The 12,843-nt window shown below is 42.9% G+C and overlaps 1 protein-coding gene across 1 annotated transcript in view; it reads right to left on the bottom strand.

Annotated features, from left to right (window-relative positions):
• Nucleotides 1-8,575: 8,575 nt before the first annotated feature.
• LOC306891748 (NLR family CARD domain-containing protein 3-like) overlaps nucleotides 8,576-12,843 on the bottom strand; it is a 65,153-nt gene continuing 60,885 nt past the window's right edge. Inside the window, exons 17-18 of the mRNA XM_079452245.1 lie at nucleotides 8,918-9,434; nucleotides 8,576-8,746 (exon numbers count right to left, since the gene is read on the bottom strand). The gene's annotated coding sequence lies outside the window, so the exon portion shown is untranslated. The remainder of the gene's footprint in view (nucleotides 8,747-8,917; nucleotides 9,435-12,843) is intronic.

Genomic DNA, 12,843 nt, shown 5'->3' with positions numbered 1-12,843 from the left:
GACTTGGGACCACCGGACTTGGGACCACCGGACTTGGGACCACCGGACTTGGGACCACCGGACTTGGGACCACCGGACTTGGGACCACCGGACTTGGGACCACCGGACTTGGGACCACCGGACTTGGGACCACCGGACTTGGGACCACCGGACTTGGGACCACCGGACTTGGGACCACCGGACTTGGGACCACCGGACTTGGGACCACCGGACTTGGGACCACCGGACTTGACGGGACCACCGGACTTGACGGGACCACCGGACTTGACGGGACCACCGGACTTGACGGGACCACCGGACTTGGGACCTCAGGAGGCCCGCTAGACGATCGGGCCCTCCTGCTCGTACGGCGCCCCCCCAAAAAATATTTGGGCTGAGTCCCGGTGTTATTCTCCGGCTGGAGCTTCGGGCTGGACTCGAAGGGTGCAGAGGGTGAGGAGAGGCGCACAACCCCGACCCGAACACAACCCCCTGCACAGGGGGACGTATTCCCCAGCGCAGCAGAACAAGGGGTAAGATCGGCGTCGGAGGGGCTTGCAGACGCCGTCCCTGAATCTCTCCTCCCCCACCCGCCGCGGATGCCGCCAGGAAAAGCAGGAACCCCGGAGCTCGAGCAGGAAGGCGCCGAGCCCCCCAGGGCGGACTCAGTCAGAATGCAATCCTCCGGGACGCTAGCCAACGGAAAAGATGCCACGACCGGAACTCTGACATCGTCCCGGTTGATCACATACCTGACCATGTCCTCAAACCCCAGGGGCTCAAGCAACCTCCTCTCCGATGGCCGGAGGCGGTTGGTGAGGCAGCCATCAAAGATGACCTTTAATTCTGCGTCACCAAACTCTGTCTCCCGCGCCACCGAAGAGAATGCCTTGGCGAACTCCTGGGTCCCATGCCCTCCCTGACGGAACCCAAACAGCAGGTGAGCTTGGAGAGACCGTCGGGACACTGCATTGTTCATCATGCTGCCTACTGGGTTCAGTTCTGGCTCGTTCATTCTGTCAAGAATCACAAAGATGGAGAACCCAAATGCAGGCAGCCAAAACAGGGATGACGGGGTTAACAAAGATTTTAATATTTAAATAAACACAAAACAAAAACCCACGAGGGGGTAAAACAAGACTAGATAAATAATAACAACTACAGGACACGGACTAACTAGACTGAACAAAATAAAATACTAAGACAAGACTAGACTAGACTAACTTACAAGGTAACAATAATTCAAGATACAAATAATCCAACAAACAGGTAGCGCATGGGAAAGGCAAACAACTTACAGAATACAATGAACGAGCACAGGACTATAGACAAGAGGAGGCTTTAAAGGGAAACAAACACAGGATAATTGAACAAGGGGCAGGTGTAGGTAATGAGACACTAATGGGAAGGCTAACGAGACAAAAGGGCGGGAAACACTGACGAGACACGAGAAAGCACATGGCATGTCAGAATCAAAACAAAGCCATGTCTTTCTCACACAAAACCTAAGGCTATGCCATGACTCCGCTGCAAGACCAAAAATAAACATGACATGATAGCGGAATCATGACATCCTCACTCCTCAACAATAAGTTTCCCAACAACAAACAATAACACTTGTTCTGCCTCTTGTTGTTTAGTACGGAGCACGTGCACTAGTCAATCTAACAATGTTGTTTTGTGTTGAAAGTGTAGAAATCACTTTTATTTTGAGTATTGAGCACTATTGTCAAAACCATGGTTTTATATTTTACCAATATATATAATTGAACAAATTTACCATTTATTTATTTAAATACATTATAAAGATTCAATACATTATAAAGTCTCATTATTAGAAATCAAGAAATCAACTTTTGTACAATAATGACTTATGTGTTTCTTTTTAAGACTCATGTGCAGCTGATGATGACGATGAGCTCATATATTATTTCTTCTTTTCAATGTAATACTGTCAGACCGGATCAGAAACATATTGCCTGTGAGCCATAAACTCTTTTGTTGATTCCTTAAATAAAACAAACAATCAAGATTTTTTATTTTTACTGTTTGTTTGACTCGTTTAAGACTTATTCACAATGTATTCGTTTCATTAACTAGCATTTCGATAAAATTACACGTAATTCAGTATAATTCTATATAATTCATGAATCAAGCATGATGTGTGGAGCCATAAGAGGCCAGAACATGAACACAAGTTTCCAGTAAACAGCGGCCTCTGCTGTCCCGCTAAGATACAACGATAAAAGACCTGAAATGATACTACAGCAGTCTTGAGCTAAAGGTACAGACTACCATTGCCTGTTCCCTGAACAACACCTTTTGTATTGCACTGGGTCCTGTAGCCATTAAAGAAAACGTATTTATGTTCAAATGTATGTTCAATTTTTTATTTATTTTATCTATTGTGGTTATGAAAAGTGAACACTGAACAGCATTATAAGAGGCGCAATATGACATGATTATGACCACTTCATAGGTTTGTTTAGAAAGACTTTCTTTAAAGTGAATTTCGTTTTGTATAAAGTGTATCTTAATTTTAATCAATGTTTAATCAAACAATTTCCTCGATTGAATAAATAAGAAGCAAACCAAGAACGTCGGGTGTGGATTGAAGTGTGGAACCCACTATAGGACCTTGTTTCCGCGGCCTGTCTTTCTGTCTTCTGTCTCAGTTATACAATAGACTTATAGAAAGTTATGAAAGTCTATTTGACAGTTTTATTGTGGTTTAAATGCAATATGCTATATTGTATAAAAACAATAAACATGACGTGACTTAAAGTGCTGAATTACAGAGCTGGTATAAACATATTTACATTTACATTTAGTAATTTATCAGACAAACATAGCAAACAACATCACTGTGATCAGACCAGACCACAGCTCCGCGCTGGCAGAGACTGGCTATATCAATGCAGAATCAACTAAATGTGAATGATTCTTATAGGTTTACAATAAGATCATAGATTGTGTATTCTTTATTACTTTTAAATGCTTTAAGGCTAAAATATTATATTATAAGTTTGTATTAGAAATACTCTTTTGCTCAGATTTTCAGTCTGGACTTGTTGCAGAAAGTCTGTGCCAGTCTGCAGATTCGATCAGGAACTTTCAAAAATACATCAAGTGTATGATGTCTAGTTTAGAAATAAAACTCTTCAGATTTTAAAAGTCTTGCAGTGTATTTCAGCCAATATATATTAAAGTTAGTTTTTATAGTATTAATTTAAATGCTGTTTATATATTAATAATAATTATAAACTCAATTATATGAATGTGTTTTGAGTTATCAATACATGTAAATATACAATACAAATAAACACTTGGCAGCAAAAGATATTCCCTCTTATCAGGCAGGTTTGCCGTGTAGTCTAAGTTACTACGGCTACGAAACCCGATCAAAAGTCAGATAACCCGATGGTATGCTCAAACTAAAGGCGAATTTACCTGCCAGGGCCGGATTATGACTCATTTTCATTCCTGCAGTTTCATGCCTTAGACCGGCCCACTTTAGTTTATGACTGACTATATTAAAATAATGATAATTAAAACCTCAGAATATAAGTCTGCAATAGCGCACTGTTCTCTACAGCCTTTTATTTCATTGTATTTTTAAAAAATATCATAATTTCCAATTAAGTCAAAATACAGTTGTTAGTACTTAGTTCCCCTTCAGTCGGTCTCTCGACGTTGTGAGAGACTGACTGGGGTTTGATCTTGAGAACCTACCTTCTCCGAGATAATTAATTATAAAACGCCAATGGGCTTGGCGAATGGCACGCGCACGCCAGTCTCCGCCCCGTACATACGGGTATAAAGGAAGATGGCGGCGGTCATTCACTCATCCTTTGTTCTTCGGAACCTGAGAGGGCACTCCCGGTCACAGCAGTGGTTCGGTGCAGCGTTGTGGCATGAAGTCACAACGTCTCGTTCCCTCCATCAGGGAACGGAGGTTACAGACGTAACCGAGACTTTCCCATTCAGTTGGTCTCTCGACGTTGTGAGAGACTGACTGGGGATCTATCTTAAACGCCACAGCGCTTGCACCGATATCACGACCTCTAGCGGAGCGACCCTGACTCGGCTAGCGAGTCACAAGAGTGCTACCGTGAGATATAATCTTCCAGCCACATAGTATTGGTCATACTGAGAAGCCTGTACTGACGGCCTCACGGACAGTAGTGTACGCCTCTAGTAGCGAGGAGCTGTCCGGAGCCGAACACTGGGGAAACACTGCTCTCCTCTTTGAAGAGTGTTTTACGGAGGCCACATCCTACCCGGAGGGGAGGTTACATGTGGAGACACTAACATGGTCTCCCGGCGGGGAGAACAACATGCGCAAAAAGGTGTCAGCCCGGGTAGGGGGACAAATCCAGGTGGGATTACCACCGGCGGGGAGGTCACAGATTCACCAATCGGGAAATCAAGAGTGAGGAATTCAACACACGGGACGACCCAGAGGGGAGTCACTACGAATGGGGCACTAGTCCTAGTAAAGGGGTCTGCCTGAGCAGGGATGACAAAAAAAACTTTTTTTACTTTGGAGTGAGAGATAGGAGGGGCGTGGCTTCACTGCGTCATATATACGTCACTTTCAGCCTATTGGTCGAGTTTTGGTTTGCGATCTCTAAACCAGAATAAATCCTGAGCAGGTTAGCCGTGTAGTCTAATTTACCAAGTTTGGGTAAAAACCCAAACCGGACTCACCATACAGGCCTCACAAAGCTGAAATGATGAACTTTTGTTGTGTTATATCATGTCAAGAGTCTATTTCTCCAATCCACTGTAATAGCACATCATGTACTGGCTGCAATGGCGCAGCTGAGGTGTTGGCAGTTTTGTCAGAGGACAAACACAGTTGACAGGTCTGGATGTGCTCTTTAACTAGGCAATCGATGCCCGGCCACAAGTACAGTTCACGAAGCCGTTGTTTGGTAAGCACAATTCTCTGATGAGCTAACCCGCGTGAGCTAACTTAACTAATTTGTGCAGTAGCACGACAGGAACAATAAGGCGCTGTCCCCTGAACACGTAATCCTGCTGCACAGTTAGTTCGTTGCGTAGATGAAAGTATGGACGTAGAAGAATATCCACAGAAGTTGAAGAAGAAGGCCACCCGCGAGCAATTTGAGCACGTAATGCACTCAGTTCCGAGCATGCTGCGGAGGCAGAAGCAACCTCAGGAGGCGACAAAGCTGACATCTCCGAAGACAGAAAAGCCACAAACTCTGGTTCAGCACCGAAGTTGTCGTCAGCTGATGCAGGCAAAGGCAGACGAGAAAGACCGTCGGCCGTATTGTTTTGAGCTCCAGGCCGATAAACAACATCATAGTTGAAGCACATTAACCGCGCTGCCCAGCGCGCAATACGCATTCCGGCGCGATCAGTTCCTTTGGATGAGAAAAGCACAGTTAAAGCCTGGTTATCCGTGCACAGGAGAAATTTACGCACAAGTAAGTTTGCCACTTTTCAACGGCCCAAACACAAGCAAGTGCTTCCCTTTCAATGGTCGAGTACTTGCGTTCAGTAGATGACAATGTCTGGGACGCAAAAGCAACAATGCGCTCTGTTTTATCCTTGTGAACCCTCGTGAACCTGTTTTATCCTTGTGGAATGAACATACCATACCAGGATAGTAGACCGAGGACAGAGCGGAGTTGTGTTGCATCTGTTGGTGCAGGTGCATGAAGAATGGCAGAAAGATGATCCTCATCATTCCTTGCGCATTCACCGTATGACCAAGGAAACGCAGACTGGGTTTGTTGAACTGACACTTCGATTGATTCAATTTCAGTCCGGCATCCTGAAAGCGTTGAACAACAGCTTTGAGTGTGTGGTCATGTTCGACAATGATATCGTCAAGGTAATTGCCAACATTCGGAAGTCCTTGTAAAACTGTTCCCAACATTTTTTGAAAGGCTGAGGGTGCTGAAGCGAGGCCATATGGTACACGGCAAAATCTGAAAAGTCCTTCGTTAGTAATAAAGGCGGTCAGATCTCGGCTGTCGTCATGCAATGGCAACTGAAAAATAGGCACTCTCCAAATCGTGGAAAATAGTGGATAGTGGAAAATACACTCGCTCCCCAAAACAAAGACAATAGTTCATCAATATGAGGTAGAGGGTAACTATCCGTAACCACAGCCTTATTGGGTTCTCGCAAATCCACACACATTCGAATGGCACCCAAATTATTTTGTACCACTACTATAGGAGAGACCCACGGCGAAGCATCCACACTCTGGATGACGCCTAACTCAAGAAGGCGATGGATTTCCTCAGTGACGGCATCTCTAACCAAAAAGGTAAGCGGCGTAGTTTCTGGCGCACAGGGGCGACAGCTGAAGAAATTTTAACTCTGTGCACAAAGCCTTTTGAAGGCGTCAAAGCAGACAATCTGCTGAAGGCGTCAAAGCAGACAATCGCAGGACAGGAGTAGAAATTGCCTTCGAAACAGAGATGTAAGCCATTAATAAGATCCATACCCAGCAAAGCCGTACCCGATTGAACCACAAAGAACGAAGTAGAGCAGGTGATGTCATCCCTAGAGACAGTGACAGGTAAACATCCAAGTACAGGAATCGGATCACAAGAGTACGTCACCAGTTTCAATGACGGAGGCAGAAGGGCGTCTTTCTTGAAGTGAGTTTCACACAAAATTTTTGGTAAGGTAGAAACAGACGATCCTGTATCCACAGTAAGCTCGACTGGCACAGAAGTAGTCGCAGTCGTAATGACAGCAGTGCACCGAATTTTATCCGTCAACGAATCATGCATATAAAGAATCTGCACTTCAGGCAGGTCAATTTCACACACTGAGCGAGCTTGTCCCGAACGACAAACCCGCGAATAATGTCCCATCTTTTGACAGTGATTATTTCACTGTGCTGATGCAGCAGGACAACTACGATCGTTCGCAAGGTGTTTCATAGACCCTGTCAGTACACGATCCGTTCCACCTGCACGATCCGTTCACGCATGCGCACAACGACGCACGATCCGTTCACGCATGCGCACAACGACGTTGTAGAAACCGCTCATGCGCAAATGATGATTTTGTTTTGCGACGATTTACGACACTGCACGATCTGTTCCACGCTTGCGCAGCTTTGTTTTACTTTATTTATATTTTTTACTGTTAAATAAAATACAATACTCAATTTACTTCGCTTCGTTCCACCTGGTCTCATTTCACTATGCGTTCTGTCAAGTCAGTTTGAAATACTGTAATGTTTCCCCTGACTTTATAATTTAGATGAAGAAAGAACTACAGTCTAGTTAGACATCCGTGTTATGTTCCTTATTGGCTTCTGTAAACGACATTGAAGGGATTATTTTACTAATTTAGATTAAATGGATAGATATATTAGCCTATATATAGGCCCATACTAATAAATTACTACATAAAGTCAACTAGTATTATCAGATTTTAATTTAAAAAACGACACAAACTGTCTTTGACAATACTACTGACCTTAGATCGAAACACGGTAAGGTTAATAGACATGATACAGCAATGAATCGCAAAATGGAGTTTGGAGGAAACTGAAGATTTGCAGTCGATAAAAATACTTTATTCCACATGAAACCAAAATCATCTATGTTCATGTAACAACTCTATTATTTTGGATTGGCAACCACATAAACACATCGTAATCATGGTAACATAAGCGACATTTCAAAACGTAAAGAAAGAACATGCCGCCAGTTGTGCCGCCTGCCGTCAAACGTTTCATCGCCTGCGTCACGGTACAAATAGTGTAGGAAAACCATGACGTTTTCTAATACGTAATTACGCGCATGCGTGAACGGATCGTGCAGGTGGAACGGATCGTGTACTGACAGACCCACATCGATAACACTCCTGTGCCAGCGAACCAGGTGCAGAAGATAAAGACTTTGAAGAACATGCTCTAGATGGCGATTTTGGAAGCGGTCTATGGCGATAACGCAGAGCTGCAGACGGAGACTTGGCATGTATCACTTGCACAGGTACTGAACGATGACTTGATAACACTTTGGCTTGTTCACCAGCAGCTTCTGTTTGCGGAGCGATAGTAATGGCTTTTTCAAGAGTCAAGTCCGTTTCCAATAGCAACCTCTCACGAATCCGATGACTGTACACGAGCTGATCACGCAACATGTCATCCAGTGTAACTGAAAAGTCACAAGTAACCGCTAAATCCCGTAGAGCTGCTACGTACTGAATAATGGATTCTCCCGGTGCTTGAACTCGTTTCCTGAAAGCATGGCGCTCAGCCACAATGTTCCGTCGGGGAGTAAAGTGAAGTTTCAAGGCTGCAATCGCATCCCATTGAATCCCTGTGATTCGGCAAAGTATAAAACAATCGCTGACCTTCAGTCCCCAAACAATGTAGAAGCAATGCTCGCCTGAGTGCAACTGACCATCCGTCTCCAGAAGCATCAACCACCAGTAAATCGTTCTGGAACATCCAGAGCCACGTGTCAAAAGGAATTTCTGGATCTCCAGGACATGGCAAAAACGGCGTGGGAAACGAAGAAACAGAAGCCATCCTCATCACAAAAAATATTGTGGATAAAACTTTTTGTTTATTAATTGGATAAAACTAACTCAAAAACCCTCTCATTCATAACAAAAAAACACAATGTTGATAAAGGAAATCGTCACTTCACTTTAACACAAAAGACAAATTATGAGGATAAAACAAACAAGAACCCAAAGAGAACAGGGTCTCAACAGAATACTTTAGAAGAGCAGATATCAAGACATCAAAGTACAATACCTTCATAGAAATTTACATTTACATTTATTCATTTGGCAGACGCTTTTATCCAAAGCGACTTACAAGTAGTTTTTTACAGTGGCACATTACTGCAGAGCAATCAGGGGTAAGGTGCCTTGCTCAAGGGCACTTCAGTCATGACCTGCTGGCACTGAGATTAGAACCAGCAACCTTCTGATCAGAGCATTGCTCCATGTGCTGAATTAAATACAGCGCTTACAGCTCTTGTGTATGCTGGTTTCACAAATAATATACAAAAACAGGGAAAAGAAAACAAAGAGATACAATCATAAATGAACAAAGAAAATAATTCTAGAATTTTGAAAACAAAAATTAACCAAAACAAAGAATAGATAAACATGTAAAAAAACACAACTAACAAAAATGCACTGAAACCCAAAATAAGGACTAAACCAATATAAGAATCCGACTGAAGTCTCACAGTGTATAGAAACAAAACATCACTGCTGCCCAAAAGAGTGCAGAAACCCCCCGTTATTTATGATACGCACCCCATCCATAGGCCAAAAAGCAGGGTGTTACTCTGTTAGGTCATTCCCTCTTACCTCCTGAAACACGTTCATACCCACGAAGGGAAGCGTTAGATGGCACCCCAATCTTTATGAAGAATAAAGCGTTAACACCACACTCGGGGTGAGAAATAAAGCAGGAATCATCCTGATAGTAACTGTAAATGTCTTATAAAGCAAATTAATATTTTCCTACACAGTTTATAAGATATATAATATTTTATTTGTATATGTTGAAAAGGCTATAGTTCGACAGTGTCTCCCTGTCTGTTCCGCTTCCGCTTTTATTTTGAAAAAGCGCTTTTCTTCTTCGGATGTTTTTTTTGTTACGCTAACTTCCCGCTACACTTCACAATGTGGTGCTCATGTATCGTCTGAGGAACGGTAAAAAACTTATAACAATTTTTGGTTATTTATCATGCTCATCCATTTCAATCGTATAAAGAAAGAGTTTACATGTTAATTTACTTTATTATTTTGTATTACTCGTCCATGTCATTTCTAAGAGCTCTGAACTTTGATGGTGTGTGGAGCTAGAGAGCATGTTAGCTGATGGCAGAAACTCTTTGATTTAGCGCCCTTGGAGAAGCGGAATGAGGTATGAAGGAAAATGTGTGGATTGTATTTTATTGTCAGAACGGATTTTAAGTTAAAGAGAATGTAAACATATTTTATTTCATTTCATATTGGTAATTTGTTACAATTATTTGTATTGTGTGTAAACATGATTCTTATGTGAAGCTACATAGAAGCATTTTGTATTTCTTCTATTCTTCTGTAGTTTTCACGGTGTTCATGGTGCATGGTGCTCGTTGAGAGGAATAAATAAATTGACACCCGTTTGAAACTCTCTGCGTCTTGATGAATATAACCAAGGGGCCGCTACAGTGAAAACTCATCGCTGCACCAGCCCTGCTGTCCCTGATGAAAAGCTGACGCCATCACATCTGAGGCCAAAACACCAACGTAATACCAGCCAGTTTACTTCGCTTGCATCCAACTCCTGCACCCAGGCAAGATCTAAAATGGACAGCAATGTTTAAGGTACAACTAGAGCTGCAAAAGAGACACTGGAGGCCAAAGAGCAAACAAGCTGAAAAGGGACAATTTCTACACACACACATCCTTGAAGCATAACTGAAGTGACTTAAATAATATGCTATTGTAAGGTCAAAATATCGTGCGAACTAATTCTCAGTTCTTAACGCTTCTAAAACTGGTGACTATTTCGAGAAACTAGCTCATGCACTTGGGTCATGTCTATTTATGAAAAAGGTTTAAAGGGAATTTTGTTGTTACTGTTTTAAGCAAAAATCCTTTGGATGTCAATAATCTATTAATGCTCAGCATAAACATTACTCTGTGGTAAAGGATAACTACAGCTTACAAGTGTAAATTCAGGCATTGGACATTCAAGGGCTACACTCGGCTTAGAGCAGCAGCACTAACAAACAAAATGTCACTTAAAGACACCCCATGCAAATCTAGCTCACGTGAAAGAAAGCTAACAGAGAAAGGCCAAGAGATGCATGACCAAGACACCAAAAAACGTGAGAAAGCATTTAACAAGTCATATGACGCTTGGAAGCTGGTAGCAAGGGAGACTAGGACAAAATTAAAAACCCTCTGTTCATCAGCAGACCTTATTGAACTACAGCGAGACATTCAAGCAAAACATGATGACGTAAGCAAACAGTATGATCCTATACTTCGTAACAGTAACACCACACCAGAGATTGTAAAGAAAATGGACGCCTGTGTTACACTAACAAAAGACATTTGTGACCTCATAAGTATCCGTTTAGGGACCGTTAGTCAAGATTTTAATGATCAACTTGAGAAGGAAAGAGTAAGAGAAATATTAAACAAAGATGAATATGGGTCTGTCTTTGGCCACACTAAAACTGAAACGGTGTGCTCACTGGAGTTACCAGAGAGATTGAGCCACCACTCCAGCTCAGTCAGTACCCACAGCAGTAAAGTAGATGCGCAAGCAGAGCTTGCGGCTAAGCTAGAACAATCAAAAGCCATGAAAGAAATCCACGAACAGCAAGCACATCTTCACAAGTTGGAAGGGGAATGGAAACTTAAAGAGGTTGAAATGCAACAACAGTTGGAACAAGAGAGAACCAAATTGCAGCAGTTACAAGCAGAAAAAGACGTCGCCATAGCAGCAGCTCGTGTTAGAGCATATGACGATTTTGAAAGGTTTGAGAACTGCAATGAGGAGATTAATGACACAACTTACTCTGCTTGCTACAGAAAGGAAGCTGAACCTCGATTAAATCCTGATGCTGCATCATTCCAACCTCACCAACCTGCTCCGGAGGTGACAATGACCCAGGAGTCTATGAGTCTAGCCCAAGCAATCGCCAGCTCATTAAGTATGAACCGCTTGCCTGTCCCTGAACCAACGACGTTCCGTGGTGACCCTTTACAGTTTACAGATTGGAAGCTGTCATTCATAGCTCTCATAGACAGAAAACCCCTCCCACCAAGTGAGAAGATGTTTTATCTAAAAAATTATCTTGCTGGAGAGGCGCGCAAAGCTGTTGAAGGTTTCTTTTATCGAGATTCGGAAAGCGCATACAGTGGAGCATGCAAAGTCTTACAAGACAGATACGGGAACCCTTTCATCATACAAAAGGCTTTCCGTGATAAGCTCATGAGATGGCCAAAGATCAACACAAACGATCCACTAGCACTACAAGAGTTCGCTGATTTCCTCCAAGGCTGCAATGAGGCGATTCCCCATGTCAAAGGACTAGCTATCCTTAACGATTGTGAAGAAAATCACAAGTTACTCCAAAAACTACCAGAATGGATCGTGCGCAAGTGGAGTCGAATTGTTGTAGAGGAACTTGACTCATCCGGAAGCTATCCAGATCTTGCATGCTTCTCAAAGTTCCTGAGCAAAGAGGCACGGATAGCCTGTAACCCTATTGCTTCTCCATTGTTGATGAACTTCAGGGCTACTGATGAAAGATTACCAAAGAGAGCCAAAGCTCTCAACACAAATACACAAACAAAGAATTTCACTCAGGAGAAACAAGAAACAAACGGCTGTAGACCAAAATCACCTTGCTCCGTCTGTAAAAGTGAAGCTCACAATATCACCAAGTGTCCCACCTTCGCAGCAAAGAGTGGTGAAGACAAAAGGGCATTCATCTGTGAAAATCGGCTTTGCTTTGGATGCTTGAGGAAGGGTCACATGACCAAAGATTGTAAGAGACGACACACATGCAACACATGCAGCCGTCGTCACCCAACCTGCTTGCACGACGACAGGAAACAAAGACCTGTGGAAGCAACACCTAATAACTTCACTTCCACAGAAAACCATGCAAGCTTGGAAACGCACAAGGTCATATCCCATGCATCAACACAACGTGCTTCCGCTACCTCAAGTATCGTCCCAGTCCTTGTGTCTTCCATACAAGAGCCACACAGAGAAGTACTCACATACGCAATACTGGACACACAGAGTGACTCAACGTTTGTCTTAGAAGATGTACTTGACAAACTGAATGTTGATGCCCAACCAGTAAAATTAAAATTGAGTACTAT

This window comes from Barbatula barbatula, assembly GCF_947034865.1.
Source record: "Barbatula barbatula genome assembly, chromosome: 3".
Taxonomy (NCBI): Eukaryota; Metazoa; Chordata; class Actinopteri; order Cypriniformes; family Nemacheilidae; genus Barbatula; species Barbatula barbatula.
The sequence above is the reverse complement of the archived record's forward strand: the minus strand, read 5'-3'. Positions and strand labels throughout refer to the sequence as shown.